Source organism: Phodopus roborovskii, unplaced genomic scaffold (assembly GCF_943737965.1).
Source record: "Phodopus roborovskii unplaced genomic scaffold, PHOROB, whole genome shotgun sequence".
Taxonomy (NCBI): Eukaryota; Metazoa; Chordata; class Mammalia; order Rodentia; family Cricetidae; genus Phodopus; species Phodopus roborovskii.
In genome coordinates, this window is record NW_026125669.1 from 1,422,313 (window position 1) to 1,448,417 (window position 26,105).

At 34.6% G+C, this 26,105-nt stretch overlaps 1 pseudogene; it reads left to right on the forward strand.

The window, feature by feature from the left end:
• Positions 1 to 15,411: 15,411 nt before the first annotated feature.
• On the forward strand, positions 15,412 to 15,529 carry LOC127217296 (uncharacterized; annotated as a pseudogene).
• The last annotated feature ends 10,576 nt before the right edge of the window (positions 15,530 to 26,105 follow it).

Below are 26,105 nucleotides of genomic sequence, written 5' to 3' on the forward strand. Positions count from 1 at the left end.
TTACTGTTAGTATTCAGGTACCAGCACTGTCCTTGGAGTTCTTGCAGGATACAGCCTCAGCTGCAGCCACTAAGCACACCACCTGTGTATATTCACTATGTTCCCCTTTAACAGGGCCTTGCCCATCTCTTTCTTTCTCTCCCTCCTTCTCTCTTTCTCTTTCTTACCCTGTGTTTTATTTTACTCTCTCCCCCTCTAGCCTCCTATTTAGTCTCTCTCTCCCTCTTTCCTCTCTCCTCTATCCTGCTCTGGAGGCCTATTCCCTCCTCCCCTAATGCCTTTTTATGATCCCTTTTCCTAATTTAAAAACAAAAACAAACAAACAAACAAAAATCCTATGCTTTCTGTGCTTGAAAACTGAATCATGGCATCTTTCTCTCCAGCCTGCTTTTCTTAATTACCAGGAAACTGACTCGATTCTGTAAAAATTGTCTCAACAACCTGCATGCATCAGGTCTATTTATTTGATGATATGGAGATTCAGGATTATCTCATTCCTTTGGCTAGCAGTATTTCAAATGTTTTCTTTTAGCTTAGTGATATCTGATTGAAATCTTATAGGTTTACTTGCCTACTGGTGTAATTTGATCAGAAATATTAATAACTTTGATTCTTCAGTGGAAGATTTAATAAGATTTTTGGATAAAATGTATAGTTTTTTAAAAAATAATTTGAGCCAGAAGTTAGTGGCACATGCCTTTAATCCCAGCACTGAAAAGGCAGAAGCAGGTAGATCTCTGTGAGTTTGAGGTTACCTGAGCTACAAAGTGAGTTACAGGAGAGCCATGGCTGTTACATGGAAAAACCTTGTTTTTAAAATACTATTGATAATAATAATAATAATTTGCTGTCCTTTGGAATACACTTTCAGAAATTCAAGCTATCATAGGACCCTTGTCTGCATCTTCTCATGTTTGTAAATTGATTGTTTCCCCTGACAACAAAAAAGTCTAGAAAGATCGTACAGAAAAAAGCGCCAACACCTGTTTCCTTTCCATTCAGAATCCTTTCTGTGATCATTTGTTGAGAAGTCATTTCATTTTTTGCTTTGTTTAATTTGTTTTCTACTTGGTTGCAGTGGAAGGACAAATGTAGTACTAGTTACTTTATCATGATCAAGAGTGGGACTCTCTCCAGTTTATTACACAATAATGTGACAGTGTCAAATTCAAAACACAGAGCTCTAGAATAAGTCACAACACAATTTTATGTATGAACAAGTGCAAAGGGATCTTTAATTATATTAGTGTCAATTGTTTCAGCTATATATTAAAGATTAATACACTGAAATCAAATGAAATTTGTTTCAGGATTTCTATGAAATGATTTAACACTGTGGAAGCTTAGAGTCATATTCACCAGTCAAAAAAGAAGACCTATTGCAATAATAGCTCTCAACAAATATATGGCATAGAGTTAATAAAAATAAATCTTTTATGCAATAAACAATATTAATCTCAAATCAAAGTATCATAAGTAACTTTTGAAATAATGTGAAATAAAAATGCAAAGAAGACAAGAATGCTCAATATCGTTTCATATATTTGTCTAGCACTAACTGCACCCATCTTTTCTAAAATAAAATCACAGAAACCCCCAGACATCACTTCAAATTATCTGCATTGATTCACAAAAAATATAAATGATTATGACATTCAGTAATGAATTAAACTCAAAGATGCAGAAAGTTCTATAGTTATCTGTTTTGAATATTGTTTCAGTTGCTATTTCACCAACAATATACTTACGCATTTTATATATTTTAGAAAATTTTTCTTTCTTTGTTCTATTTGACATTTAGCTGTTTTCTCTTCTACTCATTTAAAAAAGGAGAAATTGTTTTTGTTCACACTATATCAAGTATAAAATTTCTGCACTGTTAAAATCTAGATTATCAAAATTAGTGGTAATTACATACCATTCCTTAGGAAAGAAGTATATACTTTTTAGTAGGTTACCATGGTAAATATTTTCATGAGATTCACAAGGAAATGAGCTGATTCCAGGTAATACAAAAACAACACTCAGGTTCATACAAGAGAAAAATAAAATAGGTTAAACACATTCATCACTTCAGGGAATATTCAAAGAAAATTGTTAGAAAATCAAAAGTGATAAAAGAAGTAATGAAAATAAAGAATATAGGATTTAAATATGAATTTTTAGACAAAAATGCAAGTTTGAAATGCTAAAGAGTTTATTTAAGTATAAACTTGGAGAGACACAAGACACACATCTAAAATAGAACAAGTATGGCACTGTATTAAGGTATCAGAAAGTTAATGTACATGCTGTGTGACAGATGTATACATGAAAAGAATGCTTACTTAAAGTGGTCTTTGCTTCCAAGTTAGTATTTTCTGAGCTATGTCTTTATGGCTGTGATAATACTCAATGAAAAAAGCATCTTACAAAATAAAGATGTTATTTCACTTATAGTTTGAGTGTGAGTCTGTGACAACCTTGTTTTGTGAGCAAATTGTAGCAGGCAGGCAGTCACAGCACAGTAGCAGTATCAGAGAGATTTTTATCCATATCCCAAAGTAGGGAGGGGAAGAGATCTACCTGGTAATTGTACCATACTTTAAAACCTCAGAGTTTGCCCTAGTGACAAACCTTCTAATATTCCCAAACAGAATCACCAACAGGGGCAAAGTATTCCATCAAAATAGCTTATGGGGTCATTGTCATTGAAACAGAGTTCTTTTTCAGAAATTGTAGTGAAAATGCTAATTAAAGTTATGTATTGTGGCATACATGTCATCTGATCACTTCCAGGGAACGTAGGAAGATCACAGGAAAGTCAAACACAGAGTGATTGATGAGCAAGGCCAGTTACAGGCCAATCTGGGCTATACAACTTAAACAAAAGCAAAAATATTTTGACATTAACAAATTGACTCCACATTTCATGTAAGGTGAAAACATGGATAAAAGCAGAAAAAATATTTAGAGGAAAAATGATTATTTAAGCTTAAATATTTAGAATGCAATGAAGTATAAAAATTTTAATTTAGCTAATGGAACACTGCTGGCATTAGAGAAATTACTAATAAAACATAATAAAAAGGTTTACCCAATGTATCATAAATAGTAAATTATTTTTAAAACTCAGGTACTGCTCCATGCTGTGCACCAAGACAAGTTTTAGACAAGCAGCTTGATATTTATGAGCTAAATCATATAGCTGCTGGGATAAAATCACAAAGCAAATTTATACAATAAAATTATGACAGTAGAAGCAAAGATCAAAGCACAATAGGGAAGTCATTTCCTTCTTCCTTCCCTTTCCTTTTCTTCCTCCTCGCTTTCTTATGTTCTTAGCACTGTGAATGTTGTAAATTTTAGAAGGTCCATCACCTCACCTGGCTGTCAAAATCTCTTCTACATTGTAAGCTTCACATTTATTTTTTATCTCATACTTGTATATTAAATAATATCTTAGGTATTTTATAAAACTGGTAATACATCATTTCACTCATCAAACTGGAAATATTTTATTATAATCATACTGTACAAACATTCATGAAAGACATATATAAGGATCAGTATCATAATTATAATATATTAAGAGAACTGGGCATTTCCAGGTGTGTATCTTATGATATAATAAACATGCATTAGTTATGGCTACAAAAATGCACCATGATTTATAAGTGAAATATGTTTCTAAGATGACCACATAGATGTGGGATGTGAGGTTAAAAGGAGTTCTAAGTAACAATTTCTCAAATAACTGACTTTATGTTTGATCAGTTTGTTTACCTCAAGAAATAGAAGCTAAATGTGCCTCTCCCAACTAGACTATCCCATTTGAGATGGGGGAGCAATGAAATGGGAGAGCAATGGAAAAGATATCTTGATAGAGGGAGCCATTTATGGAGTTAGGGAGAAACATGATGCTTAGGTAATTCCCAAGAATCCACAAGGATGACCCTACATAAGACTCCTACTAATCCATGTACACTGAACTACTAAGATGTATCAGTTAATATAAAATAAGGAGAAAACCCTATCTTAAATGTGATAACCTACTAAATAAACAGACTTTTTGGCACTGTTCTTTCCAGCAAGGCAAGGGAGCATTTGCTCATGTGCTTTCATATTTTTTAAGTATTGTTTAAAGGGACAAAAAGATGTAATGCAGAATAGTTTTAGTTAAGCTCTGAAAGTTAACGGCAAATGTACCCATTTCAAGTGGATGCAAAATATTTTTTCAACCAAGTGTTTGTTGCTAAGAATACTAGCAAGGGAATAGCAGCTAAGAAAAAACAAATAAGCTGAATGGGAAGCCAGTCTTACAGGAAGTCAGAGGGTGCTGTAGCAGAACTCCATCACCAATTAAATCTAAAGATAGTGCTGCTTACCCCTGCTTCAGAGAACCAAGAATTTCTGGCTTTGGTAGTAGAATATTTAAGTCTATAAGCCAGCAGTTCAAATGGGAGGGAATAGATTATGAAAATAAGAATGTCTGTCTCAGACTATATAGTAATCTTAAGCTGTGAGAGTATGCTACTAAAAATACACGCAGAAATGAGGAGTATCCGTGTATCAGAATGTTTTGAATATGACTGAATTTTTCAAAAAGAAGATGGTGAAGATTTATAGCCAAATATAACCATTACCATATTACCACCTCTCTGGTTTTTATTTTTAATTATATATATATATATATATATATATGTATGTATGTATACACACAAATATAATTATATATATTAATAATTATATATATATATATATATATATATATATATATATATATATACACACACACACATTCCTGCTTAAAAAATTAAAAGACTCCTAGCAGTAGTCAAGAGGGTGCTAAAAAGCTCAAGGACTCTAGGCCAACAACTGAGGAGCCTGTATAGAAACAACCAAACTAGGCCACTGTATATGGGCTACAGTTGTGTAGCTTGGTATGTTTGATGAGCAACTCCTGGAAGTAGGACCAGGATCTATACCTGGTGGATGAGCTGGCTTTTGGCTTTTTGGAACTCATTCCCTATGGCGGGATGCCTTTCTCAGGCTTGATTTATGCAGGAGGGCCTTGGTCCTTCCTCAAATTAATGTGCCAGGCATTGTTGTCTCCTCATGGGAGCCTTTAACATTTTAGAGGAGTGAATGAGGGGTTGGGAAGGACATAGAGGAAGTGAGAGGAGGGGAGGGAGGGGGAATTGTGGTTGCTATGTAAAATGAATATAAAATTTTAAGTAATAAAAAAACACTAAATGTGGATAATTAACTGTTTTGATCATTGTTTAAAAAAAAGAAGAAAATTATCTTTACCTGTTTTTTATTGCTAAATTACATGTAAAAGCCAGCATGATTAAAAGAAAAAAAAACTCAAATTTTGTCAATGAGAATCCCCTTCTCTGTTTGACTTATTTTTTACAAAAACTAAAAGAGTTATGTTTGCATTTTGTATAAGTATGTACTCATTAACATTTTATACTTTGGTAGTTTAGCTTTATTGAAAAATGGTTTTGAAGTATTTTCTTTTATAGGGTTGAACAATCTACTGGCAATTAAGAAAAAAGGACACTCTCTTTGTCAAGTTTTAGAGTTCAAGCTTTCAAGGAATGATTAACCTAGAGTAAAGATAGATTGGCAGGACCCTTACACCTGTTTGGCTGGTGTGTGCGTGCATGCATGTGTGCGTGTGTGTGTGTGTGTGTGTGTGTGTGTGTGTGTGTGTGTGTGTGTGTGTATGTGTGAGAGAAAGAAAGACAGAGACAGAGAGGAGGAGAGAGAGCTTCACCTCTTTTCCTTCCATTCTGTTGGCTTTGTTGGCATTTTGGTGACATTTTCATTTCCTATTATTTAAATGGCAAATGAATCATAGTTATTAATATAACTCCTGTGATCTTTTTTTAACACATAGGTGAAAAAAGAAGGTGTAGCTTCGACAATAGTGCTCAACATCATTCAACAGGAAAAAACACATCATAAACACAAACATTTCAAATGAGTTTTCACTCAAGTTCTAAGTCATGAAATGGTTCAGCAAGTCTCTCCTCCTGGTTCTTACTTTCATCCGGGGTTCCTAATACTGACAGACAACCACAGTTGAACAGATGTCAACTATCAGGAAAATAGTATCAATACTTTGTTAAAACTGAAAACTGAGCTCATATTTTAAGAGGTAAAATGCTCACCCACCCTCAAAAAAAACTACATGAATGAAAATTTATATTCTTTACTTAAAATTTCAGAAAGGACAATTCCTTAGATTTTCAGCCTCTTAATGCAGACTTACATATTTCTGATGGTTGCCATATAAGTGTCTCAAAAAGGTACCTCAGTCAGAATTAAATTCCAGGATAGGTGGAAAAAACATAAATCTTCATAAGTCCTAATGATACAGGAAATCTTTAAAATGAAAGCTGTTGAGATTTATGTCATTGTTTCTTTTTGAAACAGAAGAGTTTGCCGTTGTACCTTTTCATCTGTTAACTCTTTTGCTCTCTTTCAAAAGATGCCTCAAGGGCAGGGCCTGTCAGACTTTGCAGTGGGCCACAGGACTTAAAAAGGAAAGTAGAATGTCTTGAATCCAATAATCACTAATGATAATTTGCTCTAGTTTATATTACTTTGTACTTCTCAAAACAATCTAAAGAATCACATTAAAGTAAAAGAAATACTAGGTGTTAAAGTGAAAAAATAAATTCCACTACTTGAAGAAGACCCAGGCTCCTCAACACCTTTACTCTGCTAGTGGTATTGACTTTGAAATTAAATAAAATTAATTAAATAAAACTAGTGACCAGCAAGCTTAGAGTATGTTTCTACAAACATTCTCAAAGTAAAACTTTGGTCCTTTAAGTTGATTGTTTTAGGTTATTTCTCAAAGCAACTCAAAACTGACTAACATATCTAGGAAATGTATGGAATATAATTCAACTGCAAACTTTGCTAATTGGTAAAAATCATATTTACTTTGAAAACTAGAGCAAAAATAATAAGACTATCTGTGATTCATAAATTAAATATTAATATAGAAAAGCATTCTTATAAAATTAACACATATTAAATAATGTACATAAAATTCTTTACAAGTAGTGTTCTTATTTTTAATAATATTTTTTCATTAGGCACATAAATATTACTACGCAGGGTAGATACAGCTTTTGTTTGTCTGTTCTCTTTTCTTTCTATTTTTTTCATTTTTAAATAAGTTCTCACTATGTAGTTCTACCTAGCTCCTGAATTGCTACTTAGATCAGGATAGTCCCTTAAACACAGAGATCTTCCTGTGTCTGCCTCTGAGGACTGGTTTAAAACCTCCATTTCTCAACACAAATAGGTTTCTACTCATTCAACATGTACCAAAATTTAAAGAGCAAATACAACTCCATTGTTTATGCTACAATTCAAAGAATTCAGTTGTTTCAGATAAATGTAACATCTAATCTATGTCTCTCAGGTTTAACTTATAAATAATAACATATTTATAGAAATATATAACAATGTATTGCATGAATGGATTGTTAAATATGAACCAAAAATATATTAGATATTCCCTAAATGTAACTATTCATTTTTTTTATTTAAAATACTTTCACTAGGATAGGAATCATGCCTGACAGGCAATCTGCTTATCATCTTCTGGCATGGTCCTCTGTGAGGAATAGTCAACAAGTTAGATGAACCTTTAAAGTTATAAGAACTGTAGCTAGAAAATGACATATATCAAACAGGAAATTTAACATAGACATCATTTTATTTGTTAATAAGTAATTAATAAAATGGTCATAAATCCTGACCATTCACAAATCCTATCTATGTATTTTTTCCAATTTAAACCTCTGTTAAATATTTGATATGCATTTAATTTACTTTGGGTTGTGTAATTGTTAGGAAATGATCTAAGTTGATATTTCCTGTATGAGACAGTAAAGCTTTTTTTTTTTTTTTAAATTTGGATCGACCTTGAGCCATAAGTAACATTCAAAGACAGATACTCTTAAATGACTTGCACTTTATATTTTTAAAATTAGTTTTAGAATTAAGCATATGAGTTACCAATAAATAGATATAAAATCAGGTGTTAGTGCATTTATTCTGTTTATTTCTACACTTTGACTTTTTCCTGAGAATATTTAACATTATTTTAGTAATATGAGACTATTCACAAGTATATTATAGATTTTGTGCAGAGCCAGTTTATAACTGTGTTTGGCTGCTTTATTGCACTTCTGGAGGTTTCATTTGCATTGGCCCTAAGAAAAAGTATGAATTACCTCATGGCAAGCTGTACAAATAAAACCTTTTGAGTCATTTACATAAGGCAGAATCCTGGGGAAATTAAGTCATCAAATAGCATATGGTCTCAGAATTTTGCAGAGCTGAACAGAAACTACACTGTGGCCACAAACATTGAAATCAAGTCATCAGAAGATGTATTGTAGAGGTACAATTCCTATAGGGTGGCATTTTGCATGCAATAAGAAACTCCAGTACAAATTTTTATTATTTTAATTTCATGAATATAGTTAATTTGATTGGCTATTCAGAATGGCCCTATCTGGGTACAAAATATTAGGTATTTTAAGGGATATTTTAAAATAATTTGCTAAAATGGCAATGCTATTATTTAGTATAAAAACAGTCAAAAAGAAATCTATATTGATATTATGTTTCCTTATGATTTTAAGGATACCGTTTACAAATTTTGATTTTTTTTAATTTTAAACACTATACTACTTTATAATACTTATATTTGCACACGGAAATTTTAATATATTATTTGAAAATGTGTTTTGGTTGAGCTTTGTAGCTACAAAAAGTTATTGCCTCATTTTGTATATGTCCATTTCGGTGATATTGTGAAAATTAATAACACAACTAAAAAGTACTTGATTTCTTTGACCTGAAATTAGTCCTTATATTACTTAAGCTGAAATATATTTTGGAAAGAGAATTATACTTTCATTTGAATTCAATATTAACCAGTTTACTGTATTTTTTATTCCTTACTATTTTTTCAGTTTTTTGTTTTCATGAGAAATATGCATAAATTCCCATTAAATGAAAGTGACATATTTGCTTTGATTCAGGTACACACTCATTTCAAAGCAAACTAAGGCAAATCATACTTCCTTTTCGTTAAAAAAAAAAAAAATGAGTAATCCAGGTTACAAGCATCTGGTTTTGATGTGAAGTGAGAACATTAGGTATCTAAAGGAAACTAAGCACACAGTCAAAACAAAAGAAAAGATGCACATCTCACCTGTGTTGTACATGTGCTCCTGGGAATGAAACCAATGGGAAACTATTGCGGTAAATAAGGATCAGGATAAACAAATAGGCCGAATAGATGTTTATTCTGGGAGAAATAACTTACAACCTAGACAGATGAACACCAGGAAATTCAACCCGAACCTCTCCTGTCCGAGTCACGCCAGAAAGAGAGCGCCTTCCTGGCCCCCTCCGACCTCCTTCCTCAGGTCACCTCCGCCCATAGCTCCACCCCCCAATGGGCGTGGTCAGTGCTACAGAAGGACTACCTCACTACAATTCCCCATTTAGTCTAAAGAAAAGATTTAGGCTTAATACAAAACTATATACAAAACAGTGAATAACAAGTGTGCTCTAAGAAAAGGAAAATCGAGAACAAAATGACCTACATATCTAGTCCTAGGGTGAGGGCATAATGGAGTTTACAATAGAGTTGTCCTAAGCTGGAAAACGTAAGTCTAGTACCTAATATATCTAACTAGGAAGAGAGAATAATAGTTGTGATAGTTTAATCTTCAACCTCATCAAGACCTGAGAAGGAAAATAACAATACTAGAGTAGACAGGAAATGCGGATGGACAACTTCCAAAAGGTGCAGCAAGGACAGAAACAGCAAGCCACCTGAACAGTCACCCTAGGTCTCACAGCCACGTTGGTACACCCAGATTTGGCTAAGGCCAAGAGAACTTGACAGACCACAACAACAGCAGGGAAATAGAATGGCTGTCTTACCCTGACTTGGCAAGGTCAAGCAGTCTTCTATATTTGTCTCCTGCAAGCACATAGGACTGCATGTACAAATCAGTGGTCAAGGTGGGGGCAATTCTATGCCCAACAGGCCATTAGCTGAGGCGAGATTGAACTCCAGCAGGAGCAACAACAGTGTCCAACATATTTTCGGGAAAGTGCACGGTGCTGTCAGGAGCAACAGTGTCTCATGTCAAAGGAGTACTAATATTAAAACATTTAAATGCCATGTTCTGCATGTCTATGAAGTGATTGAAGATTAAGCATCTATATCTGACTAATCTCATAGGTACAGGAAATGTGAGTGAAGATAATCTGTAATACTCGGGAACTTAGCTAAAAGACTGATTAAAACTTTCCTGAGTAAAGCAGGAACAAATACTTAAACAATATAACTATTTACATATACCTACATGTAAATCCCTAAAATAGAGGTAGAGTATAAGTGTCAAGACAAGAGGTAGAACTATAAAGGGCAGCAAGATAAATATCCCAAATTGTATCAATATACAAAATGTCTTGAATACAGGAAAAGTATACATACATAGAATATGGTAAAAAATAATGTGCATAAATATTATAAGTGGAAACATTTAACACAATATAACAAAATATAAACTTAATTTTACATAGCTTACCACATAGGAATACATAACAATGTAAGCTGTAAAATACTATCTCATTCATACTCAAATTCTCAAGGAAATAGGCTAATCTACTTATATCCCATCTAAACCATACCTTTACCCACCATTCCCTATTCCTGTCTAAAAGATAAACCCGAGTGTAAGCATCACCCAATCCCAAATAACTAAAACCAACCCAAAGACGATGACTATTATCCCAAAATTCCAAGGGTAGGGAAAGGGGGCGTAGTCATATTAAGATTACTTCCTGCTGAAATGGGACGATGATTGCTCCAATGGATCCTGTAGGAAGAAAATTTTTAGCAACCAAATTTCTCAACAGAACTGGCTGTGACATATGTAGTTAGGCACTGTGTGGCAGAAAATTCTTGACTGTAGTTCTATTTGAAACTGGCCAGGGTGTAATAAAAAGGTGCACCATCACAGCTAGCTAGTCATGAGTTGTCTCGAGCAAAACAGTCTCAAACCGGTTTTAGGGTGATGTTTGTAGTTCCGATGCATCAGGTTGAGTCAAGTGGAAATGATGATGTGGGGCCCCATCTTCTTTCCGGAAAGTTCAAAGACTGCTGTTAGGAATCGTTATTATTCCTTGTGGAAAAGTTACACATCAATATTAAAGTAAAATTTTCAAGTTTTAAGGTATGCATTAGGGAAAGACAACAATAAGCATTAAAAGTATGTGAGAAAATTAGGATTTCAGAGAGAAAATTGCATAAGATATGAGTCCCCAGATTTTGTTTCTTCTGCCTTACACCAATTGGCTTCTTGATTTAAGGCAGAAACCATGAATTTAATCTTAACAACATGCTTAAATTTAGAGAAGGAAAGCCAAATCCAACTCCAAAGCCAGCACTGGTTTACAAAATTTGGGACTTCAGGAATACTAGATAATAGAGAGAAATAGATTTCTATATAGAAATAGTTTACTACAATTAAATATTTTTTTTTACCATATATCAGATTCTGCTTCCTTAAGTGATTGTTTCTGAAGAGCTGTCTTCTCTTCTGTAGGCACCTACATGTTCAGTGTCTTTTGGCTGTTTGATGATAGGTTTTCTCTGTTTTCCTGTAAAAACAAGAACAGAACACTTCCCCTACCTTTGAGAGGCCTCCGCACACCTCATAGGACCTAGTTTGTTGAATGACTTGTCATTTCTCTTCATTAAGATGTTTCTCTTGTTCAACTCGGATCTTGATTAACTTAGATGGTATCCATAGTTTTTCTTCTCCTGTAGATACAAATGCAAAACCCCTACCCCAACATAACACATATCCTGCTTTCCATTCTGAGGTCAGTACATCCTTGAAATACATTGGCTGATTTAGTTCAGAAGTTTTTTCTATTGTCCAGTGTCTTTCTGCAGCTGTTTTTCCTTTTTCATCAGCATTAAGAAAGTTTAATGTTAATAAAGCATTATGTAATCTCTGTTTGGGTGTTTTGGTTCCTCCTGCCTGTTTATGGAGCATTTCTTTTAAAGTACGATTGGATCTCTCAACCACTGCTTGTCCTGTAGGATTGTGTGGTATACCAGTTATGTGCTTTATCTTGTAATACTCAAAAAACTCTTTCAATTTGCTGGAGACATATGCTGGAGCATTATCAGTTTTTATTTGTGCAGGTATGCCCATAATGGCCATTACCTCTAAAAGGTGCATTATAACAGAATCAGCCTTTTCAGAGCTCAGAGCAGTAGCCCACTGAAACCCTGAAAATGTATCTATAGTGTGATGTACATATTTTAATTTTCCAAATTCTGCAAAATGAAACACATCCATTTGCCATATTTCATTCCTATTTATACCTTTAGGGTTACTGCCTGGTGGTAAAGGAGTTTGGTTATAGAATGAGCAAGTAGGACATTTCCTTACTAATTCCTTGGCTTGTTCCCAAGTGATAGAAAAATCCTTTTTTAAACCTTTACTGTTCACGTGGTGTTTCTTATGAAACTCTGAGGCTTCTAGCACACTTCCTATCAATAAACGATCAATTTCAACATTGCCTTGTGCTAGAGGACCTGGCAGACCCGTATGGGATCTGATGTGTGTTATATATATAGGATGAGTCCTCTTTCTGATAGTATCTTGTAACTGTATAAACAATGAAGTTAATTCTGTATTGTCGGGAATAAATTCTGCAGTCTCAATGTGTAAAACGACTCTCTCTGCGTATTGAGAGTCAGTAACTATATTGAGGGGTTCTTTAAAATCCATAAGTACCATGAGAATGGCATACAATTCTGCCTTTTGTACAGAATTGTAAGGGCTTTGAACCACTTTGCTAATATTTCCTGATTTATATCCTGCCTTACCTGATTTATTTGCATCAGTGTAGAATGTATGAACTCCAGAAATAGGTGTTTTTCTTACAATGCCTGGAAGAATCCAAATCGTTTTCTTTATGAATTTGATTCTCTCAGTTTTGGGATAATTGTTGCTAATTGTTCCCAAAAAGTTACTGCAAGCTCTCTGCCAATATTCGTTATCTTTCCATAAGGAAGAAATTTCCTCATTAGTTAAAGGTACTATAATTTCTGCTGGGTCCCTTCCTATTAGCTGACGAAGTCTTAATTTACCTTTTATAATCAAGTCAGAGATCTTTTCTATATATGTTTTCAGTTTTTTATTCTGTTTATGTGGTAGGAATATCCATTCTAATATGATATCTTCTCTCTGCATCAAAATCCCTGAAGGATATTCTCTAGATGGTAATATAACCAGAATACAGTCTAGGTTTGGATCCACACGGTCCACATGTGCTTCTAGTATCCTCTTTTCTACCCATTCTAATTCCTTCTCAGTTCAGCTGATAGTATTCGTGGACTATTCAAGTCCTTATCTCCTTTTAGGGCCATTTTCAAGTTTTTCAAATCATGCCCTTCTACTCCAATTATGGTTTGCAGTTGAGAAATCTCTCCTAGTAATTTTTGAAGATCATTAAGAGTCTGGTAGCGATCTCTTCTGATCTGTACTTTTTGTGGTCTAATTTTCTGTAGACCTATTTTATATCCTAAGTAATTGATAGACTCTCCTTTTTGTATTTTTTCAGGTGCAATTTGTAATCCCCAGCGAGGTAAAACTTCCTTTACTTTCTCAAACATTTTTTCTAATATTTCTCCTTTAGAGTCAGCTAACAATATATCATCCATGTAATGATAGATTATGGATTGTGGAAACTGTTTACGAATTATTTCTAACGGTTTTTGTACGAAATATTGGCACAGGGTGGGGCTATTTAGCATTCCCTGTGGCAAAACCTTCCATTGATATCTCTTCACCGGTTGAGAATTGTTATAATTAGGTACCGTGAAGGCAAATTTCTCTTTGTCTTCTTCTTGTAAAGGTATAGTGAAGAAGCAATCCTTTAAATCAATAACTATAATAGGCCATTCTTTGGGTATCAAAGAAGGCAAGGGCATTCCAGGCTGTAGAGAGCCCATTGGCTGGATAACTTTATTGATGGCTCTCAGGTCTGTAAGCATTCTCCATTTACCAGATTTCTTTTTGATCACCAATACAGGAGAATTCCAAGGGCTGGTTGATTCCTCAAAATGTCCATCATTTAGCTGTTCCTGAACCAGGCTTTCTAAAGCTTCTAACTTCTCAGAGGTCATAGGCCATTGTCCTACCCAGACAGGTTCCTCTGTTAGCCATTTTAAAGGTAGGGCTTTTGGTTCCTCTGTTTGTTCAGCATTTGTATTTTGTTTTTGTACTGCCTGGATATTTGGTCTCTGTCTTGTATAGTACTTAACAGTATTCTTTCCACAAAATGAGGTAGTCTATGGTTCCTATCTAATACAGGAGGAATGTTAATCTGTGTATTCCATTGCTGTAATAGATCACGACCCCATAAATTTATCACTACATCAGCCACATATGGTCTCAACCTCCCTCTCTGTCCTTCTGGTCCTATACATTCAATCCATCTCGTGCTTTGTTTTACCTGAGCCAGGGTTCCAATCCCTAAGAATTGAACCTTTACCTCATGCAGGGGCCATCTTTGAGGCCAAGATTTATTAGATATGATAGTTACATCAGCTCCTGTGTCCACCAGACCCTCAAACAGTCTATTATTCATCTTAACTATCAATCTAGGCCTATGACTATTTATAGCAGTTTGCCAAAATATACGTTTTTCATTTCCTTCTGTCATGTTTGATTCAACTTCCGTCACTAGTTCGTCATCCAGAGCAGTATGAGTTTTTATAATAGGCACAGAATTTTCTAATTGTCCTGTGGGAGATTGTCTTCCACTGTGACTGGGAATGTTCGAACCACCTGTGACGTGGGGGCCTTCAAGAGGCCCCCCAAGGAGTTTCCCGATGGTAAAGGGTTTCCTTGCTTGTCTCTGGTCGATCTACACTCATTTGTCCAGTTTCTGCCTTTGCCACACCTTCTACATAACCCAGGAGGCTGAGGCCTTCTGTTTGATTCATTCCTGGGGGTGTTACTTCTAGGGAAGCTTTGCCTACAATTTCTTTTTAGATGTCCTATCTTACCACAGTTATAACATCTGACATTATGATATCTTTTCAAACCTTTGGGTATGGCTTCTCCTACCCAAGCTTCTAAGTCACCATAGTAAGGAACTCTGTTATCTTGATATCTTCTCTGACCTTTAGATATGGCTTCTCCTATCCATGCTTCAGTCTTATTGTCATTATACTCAATGTTGCCTGTATATAGGACCCATTCATCCAAGGGTGCTGATCGCATTTTTAAAGGCCAAAGCACCTGTTTGCATTGAGGATTCGCATTCGTATAAGCTAAAGATTCTATGAGTATTGGAACACCCTGAACGCGCCCGATCTTGTCTGATCTCGGAAGCTAAGCAGGGTCGGGCCTGGTTAGTACTTGGATGGGAGACCGCCTGGGAATACCGGGTGCTGCCGAGAGGCTCTGCGTGAATGCAAAGTCCCGTGCGGAAATGGGCAAAAAATGTTAAGCGGTAAGTGCCTTCTCAGGTCTGCTTTAGTGGCAAAGATCTCCTTTGCAGTAAGGAAGAGGCAAATGTCCCAAAGCTGTGGTGAGTCCACCTGGTTAAACCCTGCCCGTTGGGGAAGGTGGGGGGAGGGGGGCGGCTTCTGCCGCCTGGGGGCAAAACCCAGGTAAATCCCACTTCTGACACCAGATATTGCGGTAAATAAGGATCAGGATAAACAAATAGGCCGAATAGATGTTTATTCTGGGAGAAATAACTTACAACCTAGACAGATGAACACCAGGAAATTCAACCCGATCCTCTCCTGTCCGAGTCACGCCAGAAAGAGAGCGCCTTCCTGGCCCCCTCCGACCTCCTTCCTCAGGTCACCTCCGCCCATAGCTCCACCCCCCAATGGGCGTGGTCAGTGCTACAGAAGGACTACCTCACTACAGGAAACTCACTGTGTATTGTTGGGATTGCTACTTTATGTCTAATTTATTATATTGGATCTAGGCTTTCCTCCACAAAGGGATGCTCATAACTATTTTGTCTGTATTTCTCTTCATAGACAATACTACCAGTAAATTACTACTCATGGATATCTCTAGCTTAAGTATTTTACTTACTTTAAATATGATTGTGACCAAATATGTGTTTTTTAAAAACATGCAGGAAGTTGTTAAGGTTTTGACTCAAAGTTTTGGCTTCTAGAAAATCATTCTATCATTTAGGAAAGATACAGAGTAGAGAAATTTCTATCATGTGGTGGTCAACAAGCCAATGATAGGAATGCCAGTATTCAGCTGCTTTCAACTTATCCCCCACCATTTTATTCCATGGAAGTTCTGGTATATGGAATGGTTCCTACCACATTAATGGCTATTCTTTCAATTTCTGTTCATTCTCTGTGGAAATGCCATAACCGGCACTTCCAAATACATGCTTTACCAATCTCTGTGGTAGTTCTAAATATAGTCAAGTTGGCAATGATGATTAATCAGCACAAAAAGAAAATCCTTTCCTCATTTCTTCTGTTCTCTAAGCCATTATTTTACCACGGTCCCATACAGACATGTCACAAAATTTCAAAGAATAAAAATGGCATTCTATTCCAGGAATGACAAACTAAAAATCTTGTATGTATGGCTGGCCCTCAAATTAAATATCCTTTCCCAGATTCTAATTTTACATGTTAACTATAGAAAAATGAGCTAATATAATTTTGTATAGCATATACAGATATATATGTGTATATTATACACATATGAAAACTCAAAGACTGTACCCAGTGGCATACTTCATCTTAGAAGGTCATACCTCTTAATCCTCCCAAATAATTCCAACAACTGGGAACCAAGTATTCAAACATATAAGCCTACTTGGGCCACTGTCATTCAAACTACCACAGTTACCCTCCACAGCCTGATGGTAAGTCTCTTCGTTTGAAGATGACAGTTATAACATTAAACATAGAGAAATCCAGCTTGTTCCCAAATGGAGTTTTTACCATTACTGACTAGCATTTATAGGAACAAAACGTACTATCCATACCACTAGAGGAGTAAAATGTAAACATTTGTCTCACTCAACTATGAATACTTGGAGTTACAATAGTGATCTGCTGGCAAGATTTACCAGCTGGTACAATAGTGGCCTAAATGTTATGGGAGTAAGCAAATAGATTTTAAATGGAGTTAAGGCTTACTCTGTGAGAATGAATCTATACCTCACATTATTCAAGAGGCTATGCATGTGAGACTGTATAGGCAATATAACCTAGGAGAACGCCTACTGTTATTATACTGCTCAATGAATATAATCATAAAAAGATTCTTAATATTACTGCGTATATTGTAATGCTTTCCTCAGCCCTTAACAGAGAAAAAACTTACTGCTGTAGATGGCAATTAACACAAAATTTCACAATTATGCAATGTGCAGAGAATGGAAGTTTTTGGAGAACTCTACACAAAATGGGATATCTCTATTGCAAACCCTCCTCCCCTCAGGGTTCAGGGACCCTTTGGGAAAAATAGACAAAAGACTGTGGGAGCCAGAAGTGGTAGACAACCACAAGGAAATTGTATTTTCCATAAAGAGCAGGACTTATACACAAATAATATCAGAGACAGAAGCAGGTTATACAGTATCTGTACAACCTAAACCAGACACATTCCAAATTAGTGAAGGAAGGAGGTTGGCACGAAATCAAACATCTAACAAGAAGTTATTTAAAAATCCCACACCAGAACAAGAAACTATTAGCAACTGACAGCTGATAAAGAAGGAAAGGCAGGTTCCATACTTGGGAATAGTTGTGGGTCTCTTTGTTAATCACCACCTACTGGAAATAAAATATTTTCTGACTGTGCTTTAAAAGTGATGGGAGATGTCATTCTGTAAATATATTTTTCATACTGGTTAATGAATAAAGCACTGTTGGCCAATAGGAAAGCAAGGTAGGTGGGACTAGGAGACAACAAGGAATCCAGAAAGTAGTAAGGAGGTGTCAAGATGGAGAGACCTGGGAGAACACAACGCCAGCCCATTTTCCAGTAAGATGAAACCATGTGGAAATACTTAGATGAACAGAAATGGGTTAATACTTAAGACAGAGCTAGCCAATAAGAAACTAGTACCTGGCCAACAGAATTATATCAAATAGAGCATCTCTGTGTGTTGTTTGGGGCTGGCGCCCCAGTGGGACTGGCGGTGGGGAAAAACTACTCGTTACGTGAAAGATTTATTTATCTATGCACATAATGATAAGTTATTACAAGTCAGTTTAATATTGTATCCACCTAGCAGAATAATAGTAAAAGATTCTCCCATAGGCCTACAAATAATCTAGTGACAGGTCCTTGAACTAACAGTGGTGTCATGTATGGGTTTCTTCTTGGGGAGCAGAATTTTAGCATCACTAAACAGAAAGTAGTTGGTTACACCTGTGATATTTGTAGGAATATCTTGCCTGCCAGGCCAGGAGTTATTAAAAGCACGTGGTTTGAATTTGAACAATATGAGTAATTTTCTTCTCTAGTTGCTTGCACATCTTCCACAATAACTGATCTTAAAGGTCTGCTTTTTGCTCTTAAGAGAAAGATAAGACAAATAGGATATTGTTTACCAGCATGAACTTGTTAATAAATGTAAGTTATTAAGATTTTTCTACAAACAGAGCTCTTTTCCCATCCCATAGTCTCATCTATTTCTATACCTCTAATCACTACTTGAACAGTCACATGAGACATACATGCATGTGTTTGGACAAACATATTCAATTTCATAGCCATATTCATTGCCATATCAGGACGAAATGCAGAGTGTCACACTATTGAAGTCAACATAGTCAGATAGGGTCAAAATGTCATTTTAAATTAAGCTTTCAGATAAGTGGCCTGACTGCATTTGTCTCAGGCAAGGTTTTACAACAGTGAGGAGAATCTTACAGCTATTGTTTAAAAGAAGCCTCAATTTCTCTCATATTCTTGTTATGACATTCCAATTTCCTTCCTGATATTTTCTTACAAATTCTTGATCCCAACCCAAGAAATTTGCATATAATGTTCCCTGTGCTGCTCTATTATTGTAACAGCTGTGTCATTACTCCAGCAATCCCAATTCTACCTTTGATCTCTTACAGCACCTGCATGTTTCCCTTCATAGGCAGCACTCATTTCATACATTATTGTAAGAGCTGTCTGTGGACTAGTCTTATCACTGCTGCTAAAATTGTAAGCTGTGAAAGGTCCATCACCTCCTTCATGGTTAGCATACAGAAAGGACTTAGAATAGTACATAATTGACAGTTAACTAAATTGATAAATGAAAGAACAACATTATCTTTGAAGATTTTTTAATTGTTTGACATTGTTAAAGTAAGCAAAGTGTCTCAGATGTGCTGTGAGCTCCATCAAGGGTAGGCAAAGTGAAATCTGATGAGGACATCTAGAAAGGAGCAGAAAAAGACATGTGCAAGAATCAGTATCTTTCTAAGTGTTATTGAAAAGGGGCATTGTGTTTTGTTTTAATTCTTAAAGTAGATTTTGAAGAAATAACATATTTATAAGCACTAAATAATAAGTATACTTGGGATAGTTTTTATAGTTTGCATGATGTCAGAGGTAAAGAATCATAGTTAAATGATCATCTAGGTAAAATGCAATTAGGTAGATGCTACTAAATAAGAAAAAAAAAAAAAAAAGACTAAAAAGCAATGGTGTAGCGGCATCATGTAGTTTCCTAATGCTCTCTTAATGTTTATCATCCTCTGCCCTATTCACTCAGAATTTGTGCTCTGATGGGGATATTTTCTGCATATATGTTTCTCTTATTGTTTGATAAATAAAGCAGTGTTGGTCAATAGGGAAATAAGAATGGAGGGACCAGGAGCCAAGAATTCTGGGATGTGTAGGCAGAGAGGAGTCATCATGTGAGCTCAGGGAAGAGAGGACACAAGTGAGGCATCTCTCATGTAAGGTAAAACCACATGGAAATACCTAGATTAATAGAAATAAGTTAATAATTAAGACAGATTTAACCAATAAATTTTCTCCTTCCACCAGTCAACATTATTATAATTAATATAAGTCTTCTGAGTTTATTTGAAGCTAATACAGCTCTGGGATCAGGCTGATATAAAGGGGGCTCACTACAGTGCTCACCATTGTTTTTATTTTGCATATTTCTGTCATACACTTAAGATCTTTTTAGTAAGACTGCCATTTTGCTTTGAATTGTAAATAAAGGAATAATAAAATATGAATTATTCTGAAATTTCCTTTCCCCCCTCAATCGTTTCTAATATTCATTACACTACTGCACATATATGAATCTATATTTCTATTTCAGCACTATATATGTATATATATTTCATGAATATTTAAATTAATTAAAATAGTAATACATGCTGCTGTGAATATACCTCCTCCTAGCAGACACTTACAGGGAAGAAATTCTTGGTTTCTGGCTTGTCAGCATCTTCAAATATTTCTCCTAGTGTTTCCAAGACCATCATTTGAATACCACACACATGTTCAGCCTGTATTCCACACCTCAAGCAATGTTGGTACTTTTTATTTAATTCATTAATACTTTACTGGTAATAATTTTTCAATTAATTCTCTTCTCAAATCTCAGAGATATGTTCTCAATTGTATTCTGGAGATGAAGAAGCAAATATAAACAGTAACTTGACACTTATGTGTTAAAGAAGAAAGTATCTGAAAGTACTCTGAACTCTGAGAAGCCCAAAATCAAGCAGCTGGCATGATGCTGGGGACTGAAGTCTGCTTCTAAGACAGTGACTTAGAGCTGTACCTTTGGGAAGGAAGGATAGCATGTATACACATGATAGGGAGGAGTAGGGAGACTTGGGGTGAACAACCTCCATCTCCCCATACTATGTATAGGGACATTAAATCTCATTTGTAGAGAGACTTTGCTGATTCAGTCACTGTCATATCTCTTAAAATGGTTGTATTCTGATTAAATTTCAACTTGAAATGTTAAAGAAAATCTAAGATTCAGCCTACAAAACATGAGTTCATTGTTTTGTTGAAGACTTAAAGACTATAGTTAGTGGATCTGGAAAAATAATCAAGATGAGTCAATTTAGGATTTTATTTTCTTACTTTCTGCTCTCTTATATTTCCTTTTTTCCTTGGTTTGGTTTCCTTTTAGCTCTCATGAATTTTTCACATAGAAATTGATTATTGCTTTTATATTTTATATCATAGAAGTATAAACATTTAAATCTATACTACTTTCTAAGCTCAAATATTCATTTAAAGTAGAAAAATCCCAGGAAGATCATTTAATGACTAATTACCTTAGTAAATTATCTTTAAATAGATTTGGTATATGATATGCTTATTCCAGCACTTTTATGTAACTTAATCTAAAACTAATAAACTAATTAGAATAGTCAAGTTATGTAAATGTAATGTGACAAATAAAGATTTTTTAATGATGTCATTGCAACTGTGAGTATGTAAAATTAAAGAAACCTAAGAATGGAAGTATACCAATGTCTAGATTACATGAGTCTGCCATGTAAGGACTTAACTCTTGACATTTATTTCTCATTTTAAAAATTATTTCTAAAATTATTCATCTCATAATTTAGCTACAATTTGTTAAAAACAGCATCAGTTCTCTAGTTGATATTAAAATCCTATGGCAAAGCCAAAGAAATAAATAAACATCAATGCAATTATATGTATAAGTTAATAACTAAAAGTTCAAATAACAAAAGCCTTTCAGATGGTTATCAAGGCCAAATATATTCTTTTAAAAAGTACATTGATACAATATCTATCATGTTTTCAGATTGTATTTTTCCTTATGTCCAATTCAACTTTTATTATCAATGAAAAATATCAGTATTGGAAAATTATTAATAATTATTGTAATGAATATTATTATCGTTATCTTGCTTAAATATTCTGTCTGTTTCTCTCTCCTCTGGACAATTTCCCCTCACTTCTCTCTTCACAGTTCCTCCTTGCCATCCCACTCTGTTACCACCCAATACATTCCTTCCTCATTTCTGTTTAAGAAAGTACAGATCTCCTGTGACTACCAATAAAACACAGCACAAAACTTTCTATAAGACTAAAACCTCCCCATGTATTGAGGCTGGACAAGATAACCCATTATGGGGATTGGGGTCCATATCTATCACCCTGTAAAAACTTCAAGTCCAAGTGGACCAAAGACCTCAACATAAATCCAGATACACTGAACCTGATAGAAGAGAAAATGGAAAATAATCTTGAAGAACTTTGGCACAGAAAACAACTTTCTGAATAGAATATCAATAGCTCAGGCACTAAGATCAACAATCATTAAATGGGACCTCGTGAAACTGAAAAGTTTTGTAAGGCAAAGGACACCATCAATAGTATAAAACCTCAGCCTACAGAATGGGAAAAGATCTTCACCAACCCCAATTCCTATAGAGGGTTAATTTCCAAAATATATAAATAACTCAAGAAACTAGATATAAACAAACCAAATAATCTAATTAAAAATTGGGTTCAGATCTAAACAAAGAATTCTCAACAGAAGAATCTCAAATGTCTAAGAAACACTTAAGGGGATGTTCAATATCCTTATCCATTATGGAAATGCAAAACAAAACAACTATGAGATTCCTTCTCACATCTGTCATGAATTCTAACATAAAAAACACAAGGGACAGTTCATGCTGGAGACAATGTGGAGCAATGGAAACACTTTCCATTGCTAGTGGATGAGCAAAGTTGTAGAGCCTTTCTGGAAAACAGTATGACATTTTAACAGAATACTGAGAATCAATCTACTACAAAACTCAGGTATACCACTCTTGGGCATATACCCAAAGGCTGCATAAACATACCACAGGAACACATGTTAAACAATGTTCCTAGCATCTTAATTTGTAATAGCCAGAATTTGGACACAATCTAGAAGTCCCTCAAACAAGGAATGGATAAAGAAAACGTGGCATATTTACATAATATAGTATTAGAAACAGGGCCACCAGGAATTTTGAAGATGAAACTGGAAAAAATAATCCTGAGTGAGGTAAGCCAGATCAAGAAGGATATAAGTGGATATTAGGTGCAAAATAAAGTGCAATTTGCTACAATCCACAGACACATACAGACTGCATTTTCAATGCACTCTTTGCTTTCTGGAAACAAAACTAAACAAGCAAAATACCAAGAAGACAAAACAATAAACAAACACAAATGTCCTCCAAATAAAGTAATATGAGACAAAAGGGTCTACAAAATAACCAAGTTCGTTTTGTATTGGCCATCTACTACCAGGAATGGGAACTAATCTAAGAATGGTTTATATATCCACTGAGGCTCAATGGGTGAAAACTAATTTTTCCTTTGCAAGCAATTGTCTGTTGGAGATAGATTCATGGTTAGGAATTTCTACTTCAACCTTTCAGTGCTGGGGCCTCATCTGGCTTGAATATATGAAAACTTTGTAAATGCTGCCTTGTGAGTCATATGAGTGTCAGTTCTAACATGTCTAGAGGACACTATTTCCTTGGATTCATCCATGCCTTCTGACTCTTTCAATCTTAATACTTCCTATTCCAAACAGTTCCCTGAACTGTGATGTGAGGGTTTATTGACTGCTCACTGATTTTTAAAGGGTTGATAAATGATGTGTATGCCAAATGATACATTTGGAAATATGTTCAAAATTGTACCTTTGATAAAGATGACCTATCATTATTCTAATCTCAGAAGTTTATAAAAGTTGTCAAGGCTAGATTATGCCAACTGCTAAAATACATACAAATTAAAATTATGGTTTCTTTAGTTTTTGTTTTATTTTCCTGAACAAGAACATTCTGGGGTTTTGGCCAACACCATTGTTTAACAGGAATAATAAAAACACAGAGATGCATATTGGGGTTCAACCTTAAAGATTAGAGAAGCAAAGTTAAATCCTCAAGGAAATTTTCTCATCATCCCAATGCTGCTCAAGGGTTTTCTTTTATTGATGCGTGTTCCTTTAAAAATCACAGTCCATTTCTCAGAATAATCCTGAATTCTCACCAATGTTGTAAGTTCCTCTACCAAAAAATGTTCTTCATTAATTTAAATTTTCAAATTCAACTTCACTCAAGTCCCCGGAACACAGACATAATGAAGTCATATTTTTTACCAGAATATTACATGAATGGTGTCTAGCCCAGTTTATGGTCAATAGTCCATGTTCCTCTGTGAACACTTTCAAGCCAACAAACTCACTGTCTGTCTATACTTCCTTCACCATTGTTGTGATCTAATATCCTATTAGAATGGTTCATTAAACTCTGCTTATAGCATTTAAAATCTTTTCTAACCCAAAGTTTGAAACTAGTCCACACTTCTGCCATGAACCTATTACAATGGCATCACAGTCAGGTATATTTGAGCAATGGCCCCACTTCTCAATACCAAGTTTCACCTTGGTTTAAGAGAATGATTTGAAATGGTTAATGATAAAATAAATAATTGATTTTCAAAAAAAAAACAGCTGTGAGGTTTGATAAGATCTATCTAAGCTTAACTTCATTATAAGTAATTGAATTTATCAATTTTTCACTTCATCTTTGGTAAATACAGAGTAATAAAGTCCAATAGTACTTTAGGATAAAAAGCTATTTAAACATACAATTTTGTGAAGGTTAATAGCAACTGGGGATTCAGATATGAGAGACAATATTGGAAACTATTCTATAAAGTTGTCATAGGATCATTCTTTTTATAAACGTTCCTTGAATACATCTTCTAGAGAAATAGGTACCTGATTTCTAGCGATTTAATAAATAACAGATATAAATAGTTACTTTAAATAATAACACTGATTATCTGTGTAATCAAACCCTTTACCTGATGTGATATATACAGGATTTATGCAGATCAGCTGTATGCCTTTAATCCATGAAATTTTAGAATGTATAATGTGATGGGCTATGATATACTCAGTGTAATTGCTTATTTATAGAAAAAAGCTATCAACAGCCCACTTTAAATAAATTCAGAAATCACCATAGGGCATTTAGAAATGAATATTTTATATGACATTTAAAAAATACTATGAGCATTTCCTTGAAAATTAAAATTAATGTCTGTTTGGCTGTTTAAACTCATCCTGTGCAGATTCATGATAATAACATATAAACTATAATTTCTGTGTCTGTATTTTAATTATGAATAAATGTCTACCTGAATAGCAGTGTTAATTTTATACCTAAAATAATAACAAAGGATAAACAGTTTAATAATAATATTTTATTAGAAGTCTTTGAAAGAATAGTTTAGCAGCAAGTGTCAACATGTCCTTTCTCTGTGACTGTACACTTTCCTATTACTGAATCTCTATTTTCACATACATATAAAAAATTAACACTCAGAAGTAATAAATATAATAAAATTTTCAAAACTCTGTGAGGCAAACCATATTCTGTGTCTTTCATCTTTGGTATAAAAGGACGCATGTCAGTTTATCATGTATTATAAAGATGGAATTTCTAATTAGAGCCTGAAGTCCCAAATCTCCAGGTGACACAAATTAAAAACCAAGGATATCAGTTTAGTATTAACTACATAACAATAAACTACTGATGCAATCACAATTGTCATTGTCACAATAGAATAAGCTGGTGTATTTTAAGTGATGAAATGTGGATGTTGTAAATAATTGCTCATGGAAAATCAAGTTTCAGGCATTTGTATAACTTCAGGGAACCATAGAGTATCCTGGGAATTGCCCTATATTTAAAAACAATCTTAGAGTGTTGATTTAGACATTCATTTTTTTTCCATTTGCTCATGGGAAAACATACAAATGGTACCAGTTTGTATATTTTCTGTTTATCTAACACTTTGCCTATGACATAAAGAAAATCACTATCATTCATAGCAATGAAGCAAGTTTTTGAAGTGTACCTAAGTGTGAAAGTAAAATGTATTCAGAATATTATCAGACAGCAGAAACACATTCTACAATTGTAGAAACTACAGAATGGAAGACTCTCTAAAAGCTTTGTG